The sequence below is a fragment of the Artibeus jamaicensis genome, unplaced genomic scaffold, assembly GCF_021234435.1.
Source record: "Artibeus jamaicensis isolate MK-2021 breed Jamaican fruit bat unplaced genomic scaffold, CSHL_Jam_final contig_588, whole genome shotgun sequence".
NCBI lineage: Eukaryota > Metazoa > Chordata > Mammalia > Chiroptera > Phyllostomidae > Artibeus > Artibeus jamaicensis.
The window spans coordinates 2,101,792-2,107,791 of NW_026521895.1; the positions used below are offsets into that span (position 1 = coordinate 2,101,792).

A 6,000-nucleotide genomic window follows, 5' to 3' on the forward strand; every position below is an offset into this window, starting at 1 on the left:
GGAAATTTAAAGCACCTGAACTACGACCGAACTAAAAAGAGCAAATCAAGACAAAGAGTTTGATAATCGGCTGCTCCATACAAAAAAATAAAGACAAAAAAGTCATTATTTCTTTATGACAAACTAATTGCTTTTAGCAATAAATGGTGGTATCACTGGAGTTTCAGGTAACATTATTTCTGAAGACAAATGAAAATACACTTAATGAAATGAGGCAAGGTCAAGACTAGTAACACAAATAAAGAACATTAAAATTTAGAAAATTATTTAAAACACCATTTAATACTTGAAAGAAACATCCAAAGGGTTACACAGCAAAAAAGAATAAAATCTGGATCTTCCAATTTCCCAGATCACAGGAATGTTAATTTTCACTAGTTCTATAATCAACCAATAGACAAATAGATAAATTATTATCTTGGCTCTAAAAAGCCAAATGTAGGGAAAAAAACATAAAATTTTGGATCAACAGGAAGAAAATGAGCTATACTCTTACCAGAAGCAGCCAAGGTAGGAGTTTCTCCAAGACTGTTTAACAATGCCAAAATCCAGCAAAGAGACCAGATAGTAATGCAAACATTTATTTCTCCATCATTCCTTCCAATACTTCTCATATTTTTTCTCCAACTTGGCTCATACAGTACAAATCGATGATGCTGTTACATTTTTACTTTATATTTTCCCCTCAGCTGCCAACCTATCCTTCACTTCTCTCTTTTTGTCCCACGTCACCAACTTACCTGAAAGCCTTTCCCTCCCTCATTTATCCCAATCCTATGAAACTTCCAAATGTTATCTCCTTTATCTAAATTCCTTAGCACTGATTTTTAAATCAGTATGTACTGCCTTATACACGGTTCTACTCTACCTTGAAGTGGCATTTAACAATTCCTAAATTGTCAAACTCCCGAAGCTATATGTTCTCTTAAGGGAGCAATAATTTGTATTTCCTTTGTATCACTCACGGTGCTCAAATTCTTAACAAAATATTGGTCAGGGATAATAAAACAGGCTAAATCTAATATGAACCTAGAAAAATGAAAACTTTTTATCATTAATCCTTCATAATGAAAAGCTTGAAACACTAACCAATTGACACGTTAGTCATACTATCCCTAAAATTAGTTATGCATAACTCTTTTTCCCAAGAAATAGTTTTAATTTTAAGTAGCAAAACACAAACATGACCAAACGTTAACAACCTATTTCATTTGACTGCAAATATTGTGGAGTCAACCTCCAAAACATAGTGAAAGAAGACCAACCTTACTTATTGTCTTTTACATTCAAACTTCGACAGTTAAAACATCCAAATTCATTTTTTTTCTTCTTCTGTTACAGGATTCCCATAGAGGCCTTGAGAGAAATAGCTGTTCTCTTTTCTGCACCTCTTAGTACTTGTAACTATTTACTCCTACTAACTACAGTTAACTACCTCTCCAACTAAGTCAGTCCGAGCTACACCATCTCTAATTTATCAAGGCCAGGCACACGGTAAGTGCTAAATAAAGGTAATATGGATTAATGTATAACAAATCCGAGGCTTTAAAAATTTTTTAGTGCAGGTGATTTCTTTTTTCAAAGGAATTCTTATATTTAAATACAATACATTTAACAGAAAAGTAGAAGCTGCCCTTGTTTGGGAGGGTGGGTTGTTAGAGGAAGGTCAAGATACTCTGGAAAAATCCTTAATAGGTCCAATGAACAGAGTCAAAGAAACAAATAACTTACAGTTAAAATTCTTACCATTATAACTATTTTTCTTACTAATATGGCTTTTCCTGGTTTGATAAAATTATCTACAACAACCTTCACCTAAACAAATGGGAGCTTGATTACTCAAATCACCAAATGACAGATCACTTTATCAAAAGCTTCTGCACAGTTCCTCTAAAAACTAAATTCCCCTGGTATATTTTAAATGTATTTCACAAACATCTTTTAGGAACATAAACATTACTGAAGCAAAACACTTCACAATGCTTCTTCAGTCAATTTATATTATCTGCATAACTTATGGATGCATAAAGAAAAAAATCATGGCTCTCAAAGCCCAAATAACTCAAAACAGTATCTATGAAAACTGAAATCATGACAATTAAAACTTCTGTAGCTACTTAAAAAATCTCTATTATGCCATTTCATATTTAAAAAGTAAATACTAAAGACAATACTTCACCTTAAGTTCTAATGTTGAAAAAGTTTAGTATAGGACATAACTATAAAAGTATAGCATGAAACAACTTTTTCTTCACTTTAAATAAGTGAGTTACAAAACTATTATTCTAAGATGGACCACAACATATGGTAACTTCCAAAAAGGAATGCAAATACAATATTTTACTCCTTAAAAAACTCTTTAACTTGCAAGGTCAAAATAATTTTCTCTAAAAGAATAAGTGTACTAAATCTGCCTTTCAAACAAAAAGGGAGAGGGGGAAAGAGTTTTAAAGCATTCAGGGTAAGTACCATGTGACAGAATTAAAACAGTACTTTTGCAATACATATTTTAAATTGCTATAGCAATTTAAATGGAAGTGCTAAAAATGATGAAAATATCAGAATTCTCTGACAATTCTCTATCAAAGTGTTACCCACCCTGTTCCACAAACCCCTTATAATGTACGAAGAATGATAACATAAGACCTGCTAGGGTGGGTTAAAAAACGTGGCTTTCACATGACAACCAAATCAACTGTTATCTAGTGCCACTCTAATTTCTGCTTTAAGTCAATCAGATCAGTAGTTCTATTTCTTGAAAGTTACATGAAAAGGCATAACCAGTTTTTCAATCAATCGTATGTTTAGTCATACATGCTCCAAGGCCTATGTAAGTTTTTGATCTTCACTTAACACTCTCTTCCTTTACTCTATGATAGATACAAGAAATATGAGTCAACTACAAAGAAGATATTTAAGAGCCACAAATGAGAAAATAATTAAAAATGGAAGCAGTCTAGTAGGTTGCCTATATAGTCTGTACATGTATCTAAAAATAGAGCACAATCTTATCATATTGGAGTCAAATAAACTGGAACTGACAGTAAAACATTTCCAGACATGTAATAGTATCTTATCTAGTAACCAAATGTTTTTCCGAATAGCTGCATCTAAGTACAGCATTTTTGGTTAAAAGAACCATTTTAAAACGGAGATTTAGAGAAATATTCCCTGGGATATTTCTCTAAACTTCCCTGAATTGAATGAGATCCTCACTGTCAACAAACACCCCCCTAATGTACTGTTCGGATTGAATTTTGGTTCTGGATTCGTGTGAAGTGGAACCGGCACCCCCACCCCCAACACCTGTAGAAGGCAGCATAAGCAAAGGCCAGTAAATACAGCGACGTATTTCACTGTTTTACCCCTGAACACTCTTTTAATGGTATCGCCGGGTCCTTCAACTTCAAAACGTGTGTACACACCATCTCCGTGCCCATTTTGGTCTAGCTTTAAAACATTTAAATTCCTGTATACAAGCACAGGCCCAAACTGGATCTCCGTCACACGGCCAGAGAGTATAAGCGTCTCCCCTACAACTTTCTCGAAATCGTACTAACCGTCCTAACAGTTTGCTTTTACTTCGGAACACCTTTCAGCTTCAGCTACACCCACGGCCTCCACCTCCCTGGCATTTCTAACAACGCCGGAGCGGGAGGGTGTGAGGGACTGAGTGCATTTCTGTGTGGATAAGTGCGCGCGCGCTCCCGAGCGGTCCCCACCCCCACCCCGATACTTTTCTTTAGTGGAAACAGAGGAAGAATCTGAAGACTATTATTCTAGCGAAAACTCAGTCTCAAAGCCTCGACCCACCGAGTCCATCGACAGGACTCTGTTTCGGTGGCGCAGTGCAACTTCTCGCATCGCCCCCCGAGTTTCAGCGGCGGCGGGGAGACTGGCGAGGAGCACCCAAGGCGGAGTGGGGGGACATAAGGAAAGTGCCAGGGCTGAGTCCCCCGAAAGGCGCTGAAGTTTGCGCCGAAGATCGTGTTTCCGCGACCGCGAGTCCACCCCCTTTCCCCCTCCCAGGTGGAACTCGTTAGAGGCAACCCAGCCCACGGACACAACCCTACTTACCCCGGCAAGTCGGGGCGACCGGGGAGAGCGGCCGGCTGGCGGAGGCGACGCGGCCCCGGCCGCCACCAGGCCCTCGCCGACCCCGGCCCGTCACCTGTGCAGAAAGCACCCCCTCCCCCGGCTTCTCTGCCCTTCACGCCGCCGGTATTCCCCCCACCCCCGCCTCGCCCGCGCGGACGGAGCGCGGCGCCAGGTTGCCTCCGCGGCCGCGGGGCCCCAGCCCCTTGAACTGGTTACAACCGGCGGCGGCGACTGAGCCGGGCAGCGAGGGTCCCCGGCGAGGTGGGGAGGGGGCGAGAGGGCAGGCCCACGGGAGCGAGAAGGGAGGGGGTCGCGCGGTCCTACCTAACACGGTAGGTCTCCTCCGTCTCCTCAGCGGCAGCGGCCCCGGCCGTGGCGGCGGCAGCGACATTCCTGGGGAGCGCTCCCGCCGCCGCCGCCGCCTCCTCCTCCACTCTCTGCTCGCCTCTCTTCCCCGGCGCGCTCACCGAGCTCCGCGTCCCTTCGGCCACCTCCCCCGCGCTCCCCAGCACACACGCCCCGAAACCTTAAGCCCTACGGCTCTCGCCGCCGGGTAACCCACCCTCCCTCCCAGCCACCAAAGGCGGCCCCGTCCCTCCCCCCTTCCCCCGCGCCTGCCGCCGCGCGGGGCTCAGTAATGGCGGCCACTCGGGCTCCCTCAAGCTGACGGATCTCGCTCCCTCTCTCTCCCGAACTTTACCTCAGCATCTCTCCCGGCGCGCACCGCCGGAACGCACGCGCGCGCGCGCGCAGCCACACACCAGGCCGGGGGTGGAGCGGCAGCGCGGTCCCGACAGGGAGCGCGCGCGCGTACCCGCGCCTCCCTCTCCACTATCCCCCCACCCCGACCGCCCTCACCTCGCTACGCCTCCCGCGCCGCGCGCCGGGCTGGGCCCCGCCCCTGCCTTCGTCTCCTGGGAGCTGGGGAAGGCGCGAGCTCCCGAGTCGGAGGGAGGCGAGCAAGCGCGGGGCCGCGTCCTCGCTCGCGTCCCGTTTCCCTCATTGGCTTCTGCCCCTCCCCCTTTTTCCTCCGCCTCTCTCATCCATTGGTTCCCTCTTCTACTCCATTCCTTCTCACCTTTTCCCTTTTACCCATTGGCGTGAGTATTTTTCCTTAGCTTTCCCCAGTCTCCGTAGTGTGCTCCTTCTGTGTCCCATCCTCCACGATTCAGGAGCTGCAGACTGTGCAGCCCTGAGTGCGGTTGCCTCCGAACCCTCCCTTGCTTTCTCCCTTTCCTTCTGTTCCGTTTTCTGGCCGAAACACAGCAAACCACAGCAGCGCAAAGGAACCTTACTTTGTGTTAGCCTTTGCAAAACATCGCTTGGGCACTGAGTGATTCTCGATAATCCCCTCTACGGTCTCCGAGCATTCAAGAATTCGAAGCAGGAAAGTCTACGCCCAAGCTCTTTAGCAGGGACACGCTAGTGTGCAGCCAGCCTTCTTTCTGGGGATCGTTCTTCAACTACAGACATCACCCGTCTGGGACCTGGTGACGTACTCAACCAGAAGGCAAAACTCCACGGGAGCCCGAAGAATCCTTTTCTCCGTCCTTACGGCACTGGCGGGCTCAGGCCCTGGATTTAGTCTGTTGTGGAAATTGAGCGCCATGCCAAATGGGGTGGGTTTTAGGGTGGCCCAAACACCCCTGCACACACCACTACCAGTTCAACCTAGATTTTATTATACTGCCTTAAGTATATTCAGTGTTTTTGAGACTTCACAAGTTTGGGGGTACCTGGGCTCCTGGGCTTTCGGTGTATTTCTCATCTAGGCATTGGCAATGAATGGTAGAGAAAGAAAGGACAGTAGAAAACGCCTTTCCTTTTACATTTGAAACTGAGGTCTTGTGACTTTCCCAAGGTCATCAGAATCTGTTTTATTTAGAGATCTAAAAATAGTTG

General features: G+C 45.4%; 1 protein-coding gene across 3 annotated transcripts in view; it reads right to left on the reverse strand.

The window, feature by feature from the left end:
* Positions 1 to 4,899, reverse strand: part of ARHGAP5 (Rho GTPase activating protein 5) — a 68,353-nt gene extending 63,454 nt beyond the window's left edge. For 2 of the 3 annotated variants that reach the window (XM_037161620.2, XM_037161618.2), the window contains exon 1: positions 4,423 to 4,645. The gene's annotated coding sequence lies outside the window, so the exon portion shown is untranslated. Of the gene's footprint in view, positions 1 to 4,422; positions 4,646 to 4,798 lie in introns of those variants that run through there. The other variant, XM_037161619.2, reaches the window with a different exon arrangement.
* Between the last annotated feature and the right edge of the window lie 1,101 nt (positions 4,900 to 6,000).